This window comes from Balaenoptera physalus (genome assembly GCF_965194825.1).
Source record: "Balaenoptera physalus genome assembly, chromosome: 11".
NCBI classification, from domain to species: Eukaryota; Metazoa; Chordata; class Mammalia; order Artiodactyla; family Balaenopteridae; genus Balaenoptera; species Balaenoptera physalus.
In genome coordinates, this window is record NC_138896.1 from 5871973 (window position 1) to 5892516 (window position 20544).

The following is a 20544-nucleotide window of genomic DNA, read 5'->3' on the forward strand; positions in this document are numbered from 1 at the left end:
TTGGACAGCTCAGATACATAACGCTTCCTTCACCACAGAAAGTTCCATTGGACAATGTTGGAAATGGACTGGGTCTCCTAAAACGGTGGAAAGTTGGGATTACACATGGTGCCAGTGGGTTTGGCTAGCAAAAAAGTAATTCTAATTAGATATAATGAGAGATCTTCTTTTAAAAGTTCAGCTGGAACTTTCTAGCATGTAATTAAGCCAAAGAATAATGACCGAAACAAGTTTCTCCTGGCTTTGGGTGTTTGGATACCGACTGTTTTGAATCTTGTCTATAGGACAAACAAGACGCCGTGCCCCTGTGTTCGGCCACCAGGTGGGCCCGGGATCACTAACTGTAGACACCATCCAGCTACTGGCTGACAGCAAAGGCCCTGCAATGCAAAGCCCTGAAAAAGGCAAGCGGGGAATTCCCTGGTGGTCCGGGGGTTAGGAATCCGCGCTTCCACTGCAGGGGACCCGGGATCAAGCCCTGGCTGGGGAACTAAGATCCTGCAAGCCATGCGGCGCAGCCACAAAAGAAAGAAAGAAAGAAAGAAAGAAAGAAAGAAAGAAAGAAAGAAAGAAAAAGGGAAACGCATTCATCCTGCACACTGAACAAATGCTCTGTCTGCCTGCGACTGTATTCCACAATGGGGGAGAAATGCCTTTAACAAGAGGGTCCTCTTATTCATGTGACTGGACACTTAAAGGTCTGCCCTTGACCTGATCACATGGGAGGGACAGAATGGAGTCCTTCGGCGGTGGGTTTTGTTAAGTGCAACTTACCTTGCTCACCTTGACGTAATATTCCATTTTACACCCCAGTTACTTGCTCAAATCCAAGTCAACCTGATACACATTACTCTTGATCTTAAAACATAAGACAGAGGTAGCTGGGTGCAGTATGTCTTGAGTCATGTGGGTAAACGAGACCTATAACAATGTCAAATAGGTAACCGGGGCTTAATGAGATTGGTCAGCACTAGTGTACGTCTTCTGTCTACCCCCTGGTGGAGGGATTCATTACTAGTTGGAGCCAAAGAAGGAAAGAGAAAGAGAAAAAAGCATGAATTATTTCCTGAATATCTATTCAGTCCCTCCCTCAATCATCTGGGGCTTGTTGTTTATGCGAGACTGCCAGCTCCACAGGAGGGGAGCTGAGATCCGTTCTTTCCCTTTGAGCCCGTGCTTTCCTGGGAAAAGCAGGAGCAGGACAGCAGCAGGAGGGCGCTGCCAAAACTCTTCCCTCTGAACTGAAGGGCCCATCACTCTGGGTGCAAAAAAAGAAAAAAAAGAATGATGAGCTTTGCTGCCCTGGCAGGTCTGGAATCCTTCCTTTGGCTGTGGATGATATCTAATGATTCAGAGGAAGTACTGTCCATTCTTCAAAGCAGACCTAGCCAATTGTGTAATGTTTATTCTGAGGCACTGGAAGAAGCCAAAAAAGAAGGGAGGTTGGGGAGAAATTCCTTCCTTTGCAATGATCAGCTTACACCCTGCACCACCAGGTCTGATTACCCTTATCTTTTCTTGCATAACGACAGTGTTATGACTGCACAGAAGTGACCAGACTTCCAAAAAAAAAAAAAAAACTCCAGCCACAATATTTGACTTTATGCCTCTGGCGGTAAATCCCTTAGACTGGCCACACGCTGCGTGAGAAGCTATTTCCTTTGATTTATTCATTTACCAGTTCTCACCTCCATCAGGTGTCCCTTGTTCTTACATTAGCGAACGAGGCGAAAAGAAAAGTCTGTTTGACTCACAGACATAGAGAACAGACATGTGGTTACCAAGGGGGAGGGATGGATTGGGAGTTTGGGATTAGCAGATGCAAACTAGTATACGCAGGATGGATAAATGACCAGGTCCTACAGTACAGCACAGGGAACTATAGTCAGTATCCTGGGATAAACCATAATGGAAAAGAGTATGAAAAAGAATGTATACATATGTATAACTGAATCACTTTGCTGTACAGCAGAAATTAATGGAACATTGTAAATCAACTCTACTTCAATAAAATTTTAAAAAAAGAAAAGTCTGTTGGTGTTGCATCATCCCTTTCATTTAGGCAGATTTCATCTAATCTAAATATCCTTTCATCTCTTTTTCTCATATTGCATACTGATTTTAAAAATTTGTTCTTTTTAAAAACTAGCTTTTTAAAAAACTGAGTAATACCAGGACCCAGTTAAAATTATTCAGGCACCACAATATATAGAAAAAGTAAGTATCTCTCCCGCTGCAGACCCTTGTCTCCCCAGGCCTCACCTCCAAGCCAGTCGTTATTACCAGCTGCTGTGTAAACTCCAGAAACAGCCAAACCCATGTGTGTGTGCATTTCCTCCTTTTAAAATGCATTTTCACATAACAATATATTTTGGAGGTCATTCCATTTTGTCATCAGTAGTGCTGCTTCATCCTTTTTCACGGCTGCATCGTATTCTAGTTTGAATACATAATTTATATAACCAGTCTCATACCGATGGATATGTATGTTTCCAGTTGTTTACTCATATATGAAAAGCTCCAACAAAGGCCTTTGTATACATGTCTTCACATACAAGTATGTGCACTTTAAATGCTGACAGATATTTCCAGACTGCCCTCCAAAGAAATTACATCAACTTATACTGTCACGACGGTATATAAGAATCCTTGCTCCCCACTTCCTTGCCAAAACCATCTAATAATATTCACAATCTTCCATCAAATGACAGCTCTACCTGAAAAACTACACAAGGTATAGGGACCTCCAAATAAACATTGGGTCCTGACACTGAGCCTTCTACCTTATCTCTTTTTTTATATAAATTTATATATTTATATATATATTTATTTATTTTATTTTTGGGTCTTCGTTGCTGCACACGGGCTTTCTTTAGTTGCAGCAAGCAGGGGCTACTCTTCATTGCAGTGCGTGGGCTTCTCATTGCGGTGGCTTCTCTTGTTGTGGAGCACAGGCTCTAGGCGTGCGGGCTTCAGTAGTTGTGGCTCCCAGGCTCTAGAGTGCAGGCTCAGTAGTTGTGGCGCACGGGCTTAGTTACTCTGGGGCATGTGGGCTCTTCCTGGACCAGGGCTCGAACCCGTGTGCCCTGCCTTGGCAGGCGGATTCTTAACCACTGTGCCACCAGGGAAGCCCTACCCAGTCTCTTCTGAAACCAACGTCCCCTGTATAAGCCCTAATACCTAACAGAGCAAAACAAACAAGATGAAAAAAACAGAACGGGATGTATGATCAAACCGACTAGCGCCGCCTAGAGGCTCCTTATTTTCAGTACTGCCAAGTTTGCAAACTACTTTGTACTGGTAATTGTGCGTGTGCTTTTTGAGGGTGGGGTAGCGAGAGGAATCCACAGTTTTCATCAGATTCTCAAAGCGGTCTGTGACTGCTGCCAAAAAAGCTAAGAATCACTGACTTAGATAATAAAAAAGAAAGAGAAAATTAAATATGTATAAAAATTCAAGTGCTTGATTTTATGGCTTAATGTAGATAACTAAATAACACTGTAAACTTATACTCTTAATACATAAAACAATGAAATCACGCTACAGCACTGATTCTCAAATTTTGGACTCAAAAAATTTCTAAAACAAAGTTTGTGGACCAATATGGTTTTGCTAAAGTTCTATTACATCAAGTAGAGATGGTAACAACAACAACCAAAAGTTACTATGTTCTGTCATCATTTTATAAGACTATTTTAACACCCAAAAGTAGGAAAGATGTAACCTTAGAGTAAAAGTCAGTCCTTTAAATTGAATAAGTTTAACTCTTTAAAACTCCCTACTCTGCCCCACATTTTCTCACTTCACCATCAGCCCTCAAGTCTGAATGACACAGACAGGAAAAGGCTGTCATGCATCACCACTGTCTGTGGGCCAGCCCTCAGAAACTACTGCTATCAGGGACCTGTTTTTTTTTTTTTTTAATATCTTTATTGGAGTATAATTGCTTTACAATGGTGTGTTAGTTTCTGCTTTATAACAAAGTGAATCAGTTATACATATACCTATATCCCCATATCCCCTCCCTCTTGCTTCTCCCTCCCTCCCACTCTCCCTATCCCACCCCTCTAGGTGGTCACAAAGCACCGAGCTGACCTCCCTGTGCTATGTGGCTGCTTCCCACTAGTTATCTATTTTACATTGGGTGGTGTATATATGTCCATGCCACTCTCTCACTTTGAGGGACCTGCTCTTATATTCAGGAAAGTCGGGGCTCCTTCACTGTCTTGTTTTTGGTCTGTGCAGCTGAACAATGTAGAGGAAAAAGCACCAGATTTTGAGTCTTGGATTTGCCATTAATTAACTTCAGTTAAGTTACTTAATGCCTCTTTGAACTTCAGTTCTTACATCAGATGAGAATAGTAACCCCTTTCCTGCCTACCTCCCAGGACCGGTTCAGATAAATAAATATGTGAGCAAGGTTTTTTGTAAACTATGATTTATGATACAACATGCAAAGTTTATTCAGCTAAAGAGGAGTGAGGTCAGGACTCAACCCCATGACTCTCTGGGGATCCCATATTCTTAATCATTAGGATATACTCTTTCCTAACATGATATAATTATTACTGTTATTACTACAATTCTTATATGTTTTCATTCCAACCACTGGCTGAACATACAATAGTTACTAATTTGCAAGACTCGGGCTCCTGTGATATGTTAGCAATATCTGTGCCTACAGATGCCAGCTTTTAGTCTAATTAACAAAGGATTTGCTCAGGAAACATTCAGTTTGATTTCTTTTTATCTTCAGATATTAACCTTTGTACATAATCATAAGACCTATTAGGTAGAACCACTCGGCTATACTGCTAAGAAAGAAGGCTGAGCATTATTGTACTCAAACTGAACATATCTTATCTGGTGAAAATGTAAAAAATGGGATGTGAAATTAGAAATGTCAGGTCTTTTGAGCAGTGTAGTCACTTTACTAAATCTTCTGTAAATTATAGGTAGGCGTTAAAACAGTATGTGAGGCTTAAAACAAAACAAACAAAACTAAACAAAACAGTACGTGAGCTTGCTGAAGGCAAAAAATTATACTCTAAGGGACTCTTTGGTATACTATATTTTTCTCATTCATTCAATTTTGTGATTACCTAGAATAAAACATTGTTGACTTTTTCTTTTAATCAAGACAAAATCATCTCTAGTTAAAGCTGACTGTAGCTTTGGTAGGTCAGGGAGGTCAGGGACATCAGGGAGGTCAGGTCCACAGTGGGGAAGCCATGGCCAGGGCACTGGCAGCAGGATGGGGTCTCCCAGCAGGGAGGGCGGCACTGAGGGCCCCCCACTTGTGCTGCCAGCTGTGCGAGGTGGTGACACCCGGGCCAGCATCCTCCCACGTGGCCCTTCTTCCTGTTCTTTATTCCCCTAGTGCGGGGCCATGTGACTGCACGCCTTCCTTGGTGGCGTCACAAGCGGAGTCCCAGAACCGCCCCCCTCGCCACCCACACCCTCAGCCCCGTCCGCCAGCTCGCTGGCCTTCGGGATCTCTGTGGCCTCCAGCCTCAACCCTCTGCCCAGCTTCTGATGCCCTACAGAATCAGCTCCCACCCGATTTATCCCATCGCTGTGCCATGACTTCACCAACCCGACCTTACGTCAGGCGTGAAGAGGACTCCACCTTTCTTTAGCAGACACATTGCTTGTACTTCTTCTCCTCTCTGGAATTTTCTACCTGCTCCCTCTGCAGGGTCATGTAATACAGGGTATAGGCTTTGGAGTCAGACAAGAGTAGGTATGAATTTCACTCACATTCTTTCTATATATATTTTTAAAACATTTATTGAGCGGGTACAGCATGTCAGAAACCGTCAAGTTATTTGTCTCATTAGTTTTTTCATCACACTAAATCTATGAGGCAGCTGTTGTTATTGCCCCCAGTTTACAGGTGAAAAACTCTGCAGTTCAAAGACATTAAGCATAGCCAGTCGGTAGACGAGATGGGATACAAATTCAAAAATTCCTGGAATTCAGAGCCAATAACCTTAACCGCTACTTATTAGCAACCCTCTAGTTATATGAGCTTAAGCAAGCTATGTAACCTCTCTAATCCTTAATATTCTCATGTATAAACAGGGATATAAACGTCTACTCAGCAGGATTAATGAGATTACGTATACGACGCTACTATCAAAGAGCCTGGAGTCCAAAAGAGGCTCCTAAATGTTTCTCTCTCTTTTCTTTTCTGTCCAGTGACATTCCCCTTATCTTTTACATCCTGCCTCTTCCATGAAGGGTCCTTGAAAGATGGAATGAACTATGTCAGCCCACCGTGGTCTCTTCCTCCTGTACAACCCAAGAGGTCTAAAATTTAGTTTTAAATTGTTTTCCAACCGTTTCATGTAAGTTAGTTTTTGTTTTTTCACCTAAAGTGTTTCATAAGCGGCAGCCACATATTATACTTCATTTACACCCCCTGTTCTTTGCAAAGTACTTGCAAGAACGAGATAAATGTGGACTGGATTAGCGATGCAGCCCCTGGATACAGTCTAAGACAGATTTTGCTTTAGAAAAATTTCATTCTATATTTCAAAGTGCTTATAAAACAGGTATTATGGTAAATGCAGATTCATAATCTATCGTTTATCCAGCACAGGTAACAATGAATTGAAAATGAGGAACAAACTGGAACTTAACTGATGTATCTTACTGAACTGCTGTTACCAGGGGAATCATGTTGATACTAGAAAACATGAATAGCATCCATCCTTAGATATATACCGCAGCCATCAGGATTTAAGTGTTCCAGCCATGTGTTGATTATTCACAGCTGGTGATTTCCCTCTGCGGTCGTTAGAAAGACGATGAAGGTGACTGGGATTTATAGAATTGGCTAACAATTGTGTTAAGCCAGTCCTGGGAGTGAGCCAAGATAAGAAGCCAGAAATGACTCCACTGATACAAACTAGAGCCAAACAGCCACGGCAACTGACTTAAGGCTCCAGACACGGTCTATTCTCCGTAAGCTCCTAAACTATGCCTAAGACCACTGAAATCCGGCCAAGCAGACGCCACAGAAGGAACAGGGTGTCAAGACCTCGCCGGGCCCCTTTCCACCCGCAGGGCCTACCTTAACCACGTCCCAGAACCGCACGTGGCTGCTCCCCGTCAGTCACCACGTGAGGGCCCAAGTCCCCCCGTCAGGCTTAGCTTCATCCTGGACCCTTCGCTAGACCTTGACTTTTACCTGTTACCTTTTCACCAAAACAAGTTGACCCATTTCCACCTACAGTTTCTCAATTTGAGTCTCTTGACGTGAACCGAGCTGGTGGGAGTCAAAAGGAGACAAGTCCACAGTGTGGACACGTGGCCTTTAGAAGCCGGATGGAGGCCGTCAACTACACTGTCAAGGGCGGGCCGGGCTAAACGGAAAGACGTCTTAAAGTAAGGTCTCAGGTTAGCTATTTCCACTATTTCTGAACAACTGGCCAATTTCTGATACAATCAGGGAGAAACAATTTTAAATGCCAATTTCATACTACGTTTTAAAAAGTTATATATTTCCTTAGAGAAATATGTCAAACACTTTGACTTGATGTATCTGAATGAAAAGACACTAAATCAATACCTAAGCTTCCAAGCAGGGAGAAGATTTATGAAACCCAAACAAGCCGGCCTGAAAACAGTCTACGTTTCTGGGACAAACTTCCGGAGACAGCTTCTGTAACCTCCCTGAGTAATTACAGTGTCTCAAGTTTCTCTTCATTCTGACTGACCCTCCCAGTGACACTTGCACACAATATATTACACCTTTTATTTAGTAGGGAGGGTATGTCAACACAAAGTCAAATATTCAGATGAAATTCAAAGCAGGCAGTCTCCTGGAAGTTTCCAGAGTTTTACAACTGGGATCCTACATTGGCATCCCAATGACTGTGCCTAATTTTGTCTCAGGACACGAAGAAAACCTATGTGTGCATCCCTGATGAAATAATTTGTTGCAAAGTTTTCCTTCATATGAAAATTCCAGAAGGCAGTGTCTAAATCTTCATCTTAATCGCTCCTTTTTGCCATGAACATCATTAGGCTACCTGGGCAATGCCTAGATGGTTAAGGGTCACAGAGAAGACGGCTCTTATTATGAATATTTACCAACCCATATTTAAAATAAAGGAGCCGCAGGGTTTAAAAAGCTCTCACACTACTATAAAACATGTAGCCTCATTCTTTCTAGAAAGTATAAATTTCTTGTCCAGAAGAGTCTGAAACAGAAGTCTCAAATTCTCTTTAGGAGTAAAAGGAAACAATGTCATAAAATAAGTATAGTTCCAGAAACTGCAGGTCATCTCTAGGATGGTTCCCATAAATAGACAAAAAAGGAACCCATGGCCATCCTCTCACAAGTACAGGGGTCCCAAAGCAAAGATAAACAACTCACCCAGCCAGAGCCCCTCTCAGCAACGCCAAGTGGGTAGTAATTCATTTCTGCTGGTCACTGGGTTCCAGTGAAGGAAACTGAAATGTCATACCTTCATTCACAACACTGTCTCATGGAATTATTTTTTCCGGATTCCTTGGGAAGTTAAAGTATTTGAGAAGAATATCAGGAACTGTTGTTTCAGCCTGTTTTGTGAGTAGATAATCGCTTTCCAACTCCATTATTGCAGGAAATGATGTGTATGGCATTGTTCCTAGTGGGGGGAGCATTGTGTTTTAGCCAGACCCGTACATGCTTATTAAACAAAACAAAAGCGTGCAGCCTAAGTCACTTCGCTGAACTCAGACTTTTTGAATCTGGTCTCTAGATAAGAGCCTGGCCCCAGACAACCTACCCACATACCAATAACATTCTTTTGAAAGGGTGTAAGCAAAACTTGTTTTGAAAAATTTCACCAATACTACTAAATGTGGCAAATGAATAACTCCAATAAATTAAGTGCTATCAAAATGGGTTCAGCAGAGACCTATTTGAAAGGCTTGATTTTTCTCTCATTTGGGTCTGAATCAAAGACCAGCCTGGGAACTAGAAGTAAAACACATTTCATCCTGAGAAGTACCTTTGAGTCCATGGAATATATTAGCTGGTTTTCCTGAAATGTGACATCATTTGTGGTACCAGCTGTATGGGTGTGCCATCTAAGGGTTTAGAAAACTAGTATTTCTTTGGCTTTAATATGTATTTTAGGATCATAGAAAGCAGTCTGATCTAGCTAAGCGCTCCAAGAAGAGAGAGCTGCTATGGACTTCTCTTTCAGAAGCTTAAGCTACTTATGATCATGACCTATCAACCTTTTTATGGGTGGATTACAGAGAGTAAATTCCTAAATGGACATCTAGAATCGACGGTGATGATAATACAACTGTTATAAAAGCAAATATTAAATACAGCACTTATACTTCAGGCTCTGTTTAAAACATATGACATAAGTTAACTAATTTAATCCTCAGAACAAACTAGGTAGGTTTTGGTACTTTTACTACCCATAGTTTACAGACGAGGATAGAGAGGCACAAAGAGGTTAGGTAACTTGCCTATGGTCACCTAGTTAATAAGTAGCAGAGGTGGAACTTGAACTCGCAGTGAACACTCTTACCCCTCAACTATCCCACCTCTGGGAACCTCTGGTGGTTCTCAGACACTTCTGTCCGATTCAGTTATGATACAATGATCTTATCTCCTCTTCATAGAGATTATTACTTGGATGGTTTGTTAATGAAATGAGAAGTACCAAACATTTTCTGGTTAGAGTCTAAATATTTTTAATAGAAACACCATAGTTCTATTATAATTCAACTTTAGTTTCCAGTAGTTTCTGTAGAGAGATTTTATTTTTCCCTGGAACGGTATGCTGCAGTGCTATATATGATACTTCAATAAAGAGGAAACTATTTCTATGGAATGTCTAATGCCTAGCATGGTCATTCAAAAGCTTAAGGATCTTTAAATGATTTTTTAAAATCCATTACTAAATGTAGAATTGAGTTTAAGAAATACCTCAGTTCTTTCATATTATACCTTAAAAAAATCAGGTGTAAAGAAATACAGGTTCAAAGACTATAGCATATCTATCCATCCATCCATCCATCCATTCAATGAATAAGTCCCACATGCCAGGTACTGGGAATATAGAATGGATAAGGTAGACAAGGTTCCTGCCTTCATGGGCTTATGTTCTAGTCAGGGGAACATTAAATACCAATGGGAGGGTGCTATTTAAGACCTGAGTGGTCAGGGAAGGCCTCTCGGAGGAGGGAGCGTTTGAACAGAGAGCTAAGGAAAGAGAGGGAGGGAATCTCGGTGGGATCTGAGGGAACAGCATGTCAGGCAAAGGCTCCCAGGTGGAAATGAGCTCAGGTGTGTTTGAAGATCAGCAAGAAAGCCAGCGTGGCCAGATGGAACTAAGCGAGGTGTACGGGGAGGGAGATGAAACGTGACATCAACAGGACCTCATAGGCCATGCAAAGGGGTTTGGATTTTATTGAGCAGGAGGGGGTGTCATTAGAGGGTTTGAGTCGGTGAATGACAAGATCTGGTCCGTGCTTTCTAAAGGATCCATGGCTGCTGCGTGGAAAATGGATTGGGTGGGGCTGGGGGAAGCAAGAGGATGAGCAAGGAGACTGGGTAAGACGCGGCGGTGCAGGGACAACACCGCAGTGGCTGAGACCAGAATTGCAGGCGTGGAGGTGGTAAGAACTGGTGGTTAGACTGGGGATAATGAAGGCAGAGCCAGCTTGCTAACTGATGGACTGGATGTGGGGCGTGGGGTGAGAACTGATGTCTGGATTTAGACCCAAGCGACTGGATAAACAGTGGCGCTGTACACAGAGCTGGGAAGACTGGGGGAGCAGGTCTGAGAGGAAGGGGCGGCAAGGTCTCTTCAGACACCGAAGTCTGATGTACGTTCTAGAGACCTAAGTGGAGGTGCTAATCGGGCAGCTGAATATATGAGGGCGAAAAGTCAGGGCTGGAGATATAAACTGGGGCGTCGATAAAATCATGGGATGGGCTGTAGGGAAGAGAACAGGTTGGAAATCTGTGAGGCACAGCAACAATCAGAGCCTGGAAGAAGAGGAGGCCCACAGAGGGGAGAAGGCAAAGCAGGACCGTGTGGCCGTCAGGAACCCAGGTGAAGAAAGCGTCTCTAGAAGGAGGGAGGGATCAACTGTGTCAAATGCTGACAGAGTAACATGAACCGAGGACCGAGCATTGGATTTGGCTTGATGGAGGTTCCTGGTGACCTTGGTAAGAGGGGCTTCAGTGGAGGATGGTACTGAAGGTGGGGCTGGGCTGGGCTCAGGGGAGAATACAAGGTAAGGTAAGTTCTTTCCAGGCATTCTGCTATAAATGTGAGCAGATGGGATGCAGCAGCAGTTAAAGGGTAAATGTGGCGCCTGGCAGATGGGGGGCGTCTTGGGTTTAGGAGGCAGTTCTAACACGCTTGTAATATGTTAAATTAATGATTCTGCATAATCTTTAAGTTTTTATTTTTTCATCTTCTACAAAATGGAAATAAAACTAGTTTAATTGATTATAACTAATGTTTGAAACATGCATTTTTCTTCTGTACAAAGTTTAATTTAATTTAATCAAAGTTTTGTTTTGTTTTGTTTTGTGTTTAAGATACGATGGGCACCTAGACTTGGCTCAGCCAGTCCGCTGGCCACAGCAACTATGCATATTGCCTCTTACTTTTCACTTGCTGTAGCCTTGAGTTTTCCTTTTCCGAACTTAAAAAGGAACTTGTCCTTTTCTTTACTAAAATTGAATCTAGGTGGGCAATGGAAACGAAACCTCCACCTGGAGAGAGGAAACCAGACCTCACAGGAAGGTCACCCGCCTCCCCCGTGGGGCTCTCTCCCCTCTCCCTGCTGTCACCACCAAACATATTTGAGACTGGGGGTCAGCTCCTTCCTTAATTCCCTCCACACAGCAGAGATCATGTTGGAACATTAAAAAACAAAAGAAAGGGTTTCATTAAAGACTGGGGGTCACAAAATGGAAACAGTCACAAAATATAACCAGATAATCTGGTTTATAAAGCATAACTCACTCATCTTTGGCCCAGGCCCTCCTACAAAGACTCCCTGACTACCTCCATATGAGGCAGAGGTCATCTGTAACCCCTATCCACTAAGGCTGCTATCAAGTATGTCTAGACTTCAGAAATTCCAGATGAGCAGTGAGGGGAGGGGACAGGAGTGGGGGAGAGAGGTTTCCACACCCGCCTGGTCCTCTCTAAGAATCACCACTTTTTCTGGTGATTAACATTAGGAATGTCCACACATTCCAGGACTCAAGTGTGGTCTTACTCTGTGTCCCTATTGAAATACCTCCATGAGATGATAAGAGAATAAACCCAGAATCGATACAAGAGATACACACAAACACACGTATCCGATACAGACGAGAGGAAGGCGTTTTGTCCTCCTCTTCGGCGTGCAGACACCAGTGGGACCCGGTACCTCCAGCAGCACCGACTCACTTCGTAGTAACCCATGTCTGGGATGGCGGGATGAGTTCAGGCAGGAAAGAAGGGAAGGAAAGAAATGAAAATAAACCCTGGGGGCTGCTCCCCCAGTCCCCTGTCACCTCTCCAGCCCCAGTGGAAGCCTATGGGCAGCAACCTCACAGCCAACTGGTCGGCTCACAGAACGTCCCACCTTAAGAGGACCAGGGACAAAATGTCATGGGAGCTCACTGAATCTGCAAATGGAGATTCCTTTTATCCGGTGGTGAGTTTAAAGAACTATCACCGTCACCTAAGTAGGTTAAAAATTGTGTGTGTGTGTGTGTGTGTGTGTGTGTGTGTGGTGGTGGTGGTGGTGGTGAGGGATGCTTCTCTTCTCTCATCTATTTCCTATTCTCAACAAATCATTTAAAAAACTTGAAAATCTCTTTAGCACCAGATAAGAAACAGTGATACTTCATTGGGAAGTGGGATGGAGAACTTTCTGTTTCAAGGCAGTAAGTGTAACAACAGCAAGGAAAGCAGACTGGAGGGAGGCTGGAACTGGGGATGAGGGAGAATTCGGCCTCTACCAAAGAAGCCTCCCTTCAGGAGTGAAGGGATTCTTCCACCCCCGTTCCTACCCGGCAATACTGCTTCCAGAGCTACAGTCCAGCTTCCACAAGTTGAAACTCTAAATACATCTCAAAAAAAAAAAAAGGCCTTCAATATAGTGGCTGATTACTAGCTTACATCACTGGTCCTGCTGCTGGTGCTATAATATTTGGAGACGCAACAGTGTTTGTGGCTAGAAAAGCCTCATCACTGTGTACATCGTTTCTATATGAAGATTCATTCCCAAACAGATACATATTTGGTAACTGGGAGTCACTTTTTTTTCCAAAAGATGTCAACTTTCTACTTTCACGGTATATAGTTTATCTTAAAAGCTTTCCTGAGAGAAATAGCAAATATTATAAGCTAGGTGACAGACCAGAAACCTGATGGTGTAGACTAAAAATAATAGAACATGTTCATCTAGTCTTTATTCAGCCACTGTGAAACACAAATGTAACAAAAATAGCAAGGGTAATTCAAACCTCACTTAAACTCATTACTAGCCTTATACTATGGAGAGAACTTTTTTTTTTTTTTTAACACACAGCACATGTTCTAAGCATGGGATAGAGAACAGCACAAAACACATTCTTTGTCCTTGAACAATTTAATCTTCTGGGAAAGGAAATGGGAAATCCTTAAATAGGCTTAGCTGCCTAATAAAAGCCCATAGTATTTTCTCACTAATGTATAAAAGCAAAATATTTATCTAAAAGATAAAGATGTCTTTTTGATATCTTAACACCTTTTTGATCTTCCTAATAGTGATGCTGTTCTCAAAAGCAAAAAAATTCAGTCACCTGGGCTAACAATTAATGATTATATATAAAAAAGCAACAGGGCTGATTATCTAAATTTTGTTGTCATAAGAAATATAAACAGTGCATAGACATACCTATATATGGATGTTAAAAATTCCCATAATCTTAAATTCCAAACTGAGATCTTCATCGCTATCCCTGCCCTGTCTAGACTAGGAATTGCTATTTTCAGCCACATTCTCAAAAACCCACGTGCAGGGTAGCAATTTCTGCTATCAGTCACACATCTGAGTCTATACAGCAACCTTCCTGTCACACTGTCATTGTGCCACAGTCTCATTAACCTACAGGATATGCACAAATCAATAAAGTTGGAAGTGATGTGAAAATTGTCTAAGTGATGTTAAGTCTCTGTAAATTTAACGATGAAAGCATAACTGAAACTTAGGTCTTTTGACTCTCAAACAAGTGCACTTTACAATTTCCAGTCTTATCTGATATTTTCAACACCAAAGAAATCTAGCAATTATTGTATGAACTTGCCAGTATTTTCATTTGTGTTTTTGATAAACAAGGGCAGAAACTGAGCTTTATGCATTTTTTAAAAATCCCTACAATTTATCTAGGAATACAAAGTGGCTGGACCACAGGTGCTTCATAAATGCTTACTGAACTAAACTGAACCAGCTATTTTGCCATTCTTCTCACTCTCCAAATCCTACAGAATTCAAGTTTTATCTTTATTACTAATGATTCTCTGATTATAACTTACAAAGATAGTTCCTACTAGGAATTTGCTTATTTTAATCATAAACTGTTTTCTTGGTAGAGCATGGTCTTTGATATAATACCGTGTAATACTATTGTCCTGGTTTTTCTATTTCGTTATTACATGTGCAAAACTGATCATAAATTCCATTAAGATGGAGTGCTATTATTGACTATAGTTCTCTTGGAATACAATCCAGACACAGCACAATGCTTCAATGAATAAATGTGTATTAAATTCTACTTTGGCTTCCATACTTGGTGGGAAAAAGGTACCCTGACAACTAGCTCTTTAATTCCTACTATTATTTTCCACCAATTACCATATTTTTGTCTCTAAACATTAATTTAGAAGTTATAAAACTATAATTTGGAGGAAAGAACCAAGGGTTTTTTCCAAACCCATTTAAAAACATTATGGGGAATGCTCTGTTTCTTGACTTGATTTTGGCTACACAAGATGTAACCTAATGAATTGTGTACTATTCTACACTTCAATATAAAGTCCAAAGCCTCACCAGGGGGTTTTATTGTACTTTTACTGCTAATAATACCTTCACATCAATAATATAATTTAAAAATCTATATGTATGAAACATGAAGAAAGTTAGGAAAAAATACAATTCTCAAAAGTACTCTTAACCCTCCAGGGATACTATATATATGCTTTCTTAAATTTTGACATTTTTGCTCAGGATATAACTCAAATTCATTATTTCTTACACATCTTTGTTCATTGATGGTATGCACCCATCTACACAAAACTGCTTAGATAGTGAGGAAAAAAAAAAATCTGTTATCACAGTGACACCTGCTGGTTTTTAGCTACAAATTTTAGATCCCGAGTAAAAAACAAATTCTTTAGCGTCAACATTTTTCTTAGTAAAATTAAATATTGTTTCCATCTTAATAAATTATTTATTTGATATATAATTAATTTTAAAACAAATTTATTCAATATACAATGGACCGCATAAGGTTTGTGTGTGTGTATGATCACAACCTCACTGTAATTTTATCAACTATTTTTCTAAAAAAGATACATCTCCAAAAAAGCTGCTTAAGCATTTCAGAGTACATGAAATTAAAAAAAAAAAAAAAAAAAAAGATTTAACTTATGGCCTTCTATTCAGATTCTCTACAAATTCTGTTTTAAGGGACTCATTATAGTAGCCTTAAAAATATTTACAAAATTGTCTCTTTGAAGAATTGTAATTTAAAAAATATGGACGATTTCATAAGTCAAGAATTTGATCTAGAATTCTTTTCTTGTGATGAGAACTTTAAGATCCGCTCTTAGAAATTTTCAAATATACAATACAGTATTGTTAACTACAGTCACCATGCTGTACATTACATCCCTAGAACTTATAACTGAAATTTTGTATCCTTTGACCCCCCCCCAACCCATTTTACCCACCCCCTACTCCTGCCGCTGGCAATCACCAATCTGTTCTTTGTTTCTATGAGGTTTTTGTTTGTTTTAGGTTCTAAATAGAAGTGAGATCATTTAGCATTTCTCTTTCTCTGATTTCACTTAGCATAATGCCTTCAAGGTCCGTCCATGTTGTTGGAAGTGGCAGGGTTTCCTTCTTTCTCGTGGCTGAGTAATATTCCATTGTGTGTGTATATATACACACGTCACATCTTCTTTATCCATTCATCCACTGATGGACACTTAGGTTGTTTCCATGTCTTGGCTATTGTAAATAATGCTGCAGTGAACATGGGGGTGCAGATGATCTCTTCCAGATAGTGATTGTTTCTTTCGGATATATACTCAGAAGTGAAACTGCTTGATCATATGGCAGTTATAGTTTTAATTTTTTTGAGGAACCTCCACGATGTTTTCCATAGTGGCTACACCAATACAATCCCACCAACAGTGTATGAGGGTTCCTTTTTCTCTACATCCTCACCAGTACTTGCTATCTCTTTTCTTTTTGATGACAGTCATCCCAACAGGGGTGAGGTGATATCTCATCATGGTTTTGATTTGCATTTCCCTGATGATTAGTGATGTTGAGCATGTTTCATGTACCTGTTGGCCATGTGTTTACCTCCCTTGGAAGTGTCTATTCAGTTATACAAGTTCTTTATATTTTTGGATATTAACCCCTTATCACATATATAATTTGCAAATATTTTCTTCCACTCTGTAGGTTACCTTTTCATTTTGTTGATGTTTCCTTTGCTGTGCAGAAGCTTTTTATTTGCTATAGTCCCACTTGTTTATTTTTGCTTTTGTTGCCTTTGCTTTTGGTTTCATATCCAAAAAATCACTGCTAAGACAAATGTCAAGGAGCTCACCCCCTATGTTTTCTTCTACTAGTTTTATGGTGTAAGATGGAGGTGTTGTTTCAACCTTTCCATGTGGCTGTCCACTTTTCCCAACAGCATTTATTATAGAAACTGTCCTTTCCCCACTATATATTCTTGGCTCCTCTGTCATAAATTAACTGACCATATACATATGAGTTTATTTCTGGGCTCTGTTCCATTGGTCTATGTGTCTGTTTTTATGCCAATACCATACTGTTTAGATTACTGTAGCTTAGTAATATAGTTTGAAATCAGGAAGCACCTCCAGCTTTGCTCTTCTTTCTCAAGATTGCTTTGGCTACTTGGGCTTTTTTGCAGTTCCAAACTTCAGGATTGCTTATTTCCGTGAAAAATGCCATTGAAATTTTGATAGGGATTTCACTAAATCTGCAGATTGCTTTGGGTAGTATGAACATGTTAACAATATTAATCCTTCCAATCCATGAGCATGAAATATCTTCCATTTATTTGTTTCTGTAATATCTTTCATCAATATCTTGTAGTTTTTGGTGTACAAATCTTTCACCTCTTTAAATTTATTTCTAGGTATTTTACTCTTTTTGATGCAATTGTAAATGGGATTGTTTTCTTAATTTCTCTTTTCAGTCGTTCATTGTTAGTGAATAGAAACACAGCAGGTCCCTGTATATTGATTTTGAATCCTGCAAGTTTACTGAATTTATCAGTTGTAAGTTTTTTCGGTGGAGTCTATGATAAACAATATCATAGAAGTAAAACTCTATTTGCAGATGACACTGACTTCTCTTATAGTCAAAAGTTTCATTCATAAATAATACCTCTATGGAGACTGGAAGTGTTCAGATTGAAAGCCTATGTGTGACAGAAGCAAAAAAGAGAATTCACAATGTATATTGGAGGCATTTGTGATTCCTCCAGATTTTCATGAAACCTTGGGTTTAATACCACAAATCTACTTCTATCTACATACTCATAATAGAGATCTGGGAGGTTTTCACAAACTATATACAACAACGTCCTAAAAAGAAAAAAAAAAAAGAAATCCAAAATGAAATATTCAGATAAGAATTACACAGGTTCAAAATGAGACTGCTATACTCTTATTTGCTTTTATTAGCTCACGAATAGCAAAAAGAATCCAATAGAAGTAATGGAAACAATCAAATTAGCTCACAGATAATAATAAGAAAACACAAAATAGAAAATATTGAATACTAGGCACAATGATTGAAAGAAAAGGTATCATCCTTTATACTAGAATATGGACAAGGTCTTTTGGGAGGGAAATTTGAATATAATAAAATCAACATATACCCAACATACCTTTCTGTACAGAGAAATCTCCACTAGCTACTGAACACCAAAAATGCTAGCAAAAATTTTTAACTGTATTTATTTTTACTTTATTATTTTTTTCTTATTGGAGTGTAACTGCTTTACAATGTTGTGTTAGTTAACTGTATTTTTTATTCATGGCCAAGTTTATCGCAAATTAATGAAAACAACTGAAGGCAGAATGGGAAAAAGTGAAATTCTATAGGATAATTTGGCTCTGGAACTGATAACTGTCCTAGGTCCCCATCCCTGTGGCCTAGAAGAACCCCAGTTTTAAGGACCCGTGCCTGCACGGGGGCAGGAATCATGGCCTGGGACTGTGTTAGTCTGCTTGGGCCACCATAACAAAATACCACAGATGGGGTAGCTTACACAAAAGAAATTTATCTTCTCACAGTTCTGGAGGTAAGAAGTCCAAGATCAAGGTGCTGGAAAATTCTATCCTGTTGAAGCCTCTCCTCCTGGTTTGCCAATGGCCACCTTTTCTGCCGTGACCATATGATCTTTTCTGTGTGCGCGTGGAGAAAGGGTGCTCTGCCGTCTCTTCCTCTTCTTATAAGGACACCGGTGCTATCATATCAGGGCCCCACCTTTCTGACCCCATTCAACCTTGATTATTGAGTTGAACCTCCTCATAGGCCTTGTCTCCAAATACAGTCACACTGGGGGTTATGACTTCAACGTATGAATTTTGGGGGACACAATTCAGCTCACAACAGGGACTGAGCTGGACTGCAGTACAATTGGTGAATCCCCAAAGGGCACCACTCTCAGTGACTGAACTACGAAAACACCTAAAGTTTCTCTTCTTTATTCCAAGTAGAGCTGTGAAGGATGAAAAAAATCTCTAGGAATGTCTTATCACAGCCTGACACTGGCATACATTTGAGGAAGAAATTCATACTGCCTGTGAGTAAGTGTCTGTGAGCACACACACACTGAGTGACAGGGAGGGAGTGGCAGGAAACTCAAGGTGAAAACTGACTTTGAAGTGGTCCAGGGTTAGAGGGCCATAAGAAACAAAATGGAGGTGCTAGGAAAAAAACCCAAAAACCAAAAAACACAAAACATACCAAAAATTTCCGAAAATAAAGTTCAGAGGAATGTAAACTCACAATGAAAATTCACTGATCACATCAGAAAACAAGTCACCACAAACTTGTTTCAGACAAAACAACAAACAACTAACTGTAGATTCAGATTCACAAAAAAGGAGAAAAATACAGAAATCATCATATGCAGAATGCAAAATAAGTACAAGAACATTTAATATGTTCAAAGAAAAGAAAAAGAGGGAATAATGGAACTATCCCAAATGACCAAGGAAGTTTGAAAAAGAACCAAACAACACTTTTGGAAATGAAAAAAATATACCCATAATTAAAAACTTGACAGGTTAAATAGGTTAAAGACAGTGACAAGACAGAATTAGTGGACTGGACAACAGATTTAAACAAATCATCCAGAATTCAACACATAGAGACAATGAGATAGAAAATACGAAACGGAGATAAAGCAATATGGAGAACAGAGTGAGATGGGAACACTTAAGTCTAATTTGATCTCCTAAAGGAGAGAATCCAAAGAATGTAAAGGTACAATATTCAAAGAGGTAAAAGTTGAGAATTTCTCATAATTCATGAAAGGCACTAATTCTCAGATTCAAGAAGCTCAGTGAATCTGAATAGATTAATGAAAAGAAATTCACAGTAGACATGTTGTAGTATAATGACATTTGATTGTAGAATGCCAAAGATAAAGAACTTAAACATAACCTGAAAGAGAAGACAGATTATCTACAAAGGAATACTGATCAGACTGACAAGTGTCATTTCAGAAGCAACACTGGACGTAAGATGACAGTGGAACAATATCTTTAAATACTGAGAGAAAATACTGTCTATATAGAATTGTATACCCAGATAACTTTCAAGGATAATAAGCAAATACTGACCGTAAAAAATAACTATTTTTGGAGTTAAACTGAGATAAAACTAAAGTTCTAGACACTTATAAGTTAACGGGAAGCAATCACTTTGTTCAGAAGTCTACTGTTCAAATAAGAGTAAAGACATAAACTTTAGATTCTGTTAACTATGCAAACTAAATTTCATGGTAAGCACTAAAAAGATAAAAATTGAGTTTTACCTTTCAAACTAGTAGAGGAAAATTAATTGTAAAACAAAACAAAACTCAGTGTGGAAAAAGAAAAGGAAAAAACCCCAAAGGCAGTGAGGAAACAAAATGGTGGGACAAAAAGCACAGTAAGATGGTACAGCAAGTCCCCTACACGTGAACAAGTTCCGTTCTGACAGCACATTTGTAAGTCCAATTTGTTTGTAAGTCCGATAAAGTTAGTCTAGGTA

At 39.9% G+C, this 20544-nt stretch overlaps 1 protein-coding gene across 1 annotated transcript in view; it reads right to left on the bottom strand.

The window, feature by feature from the left end:
• BLOC1S5 (biogenesis of lysosomal organelles complex 1 subunit 5) overlaps nt 1-20544 on the bottom strand; it is a 77438-nt gene that overhangs the window by 14857 nt on the left and 42037 nt on the right. The gene's annotated exons all lie outside the window — the stretch shown is intronic.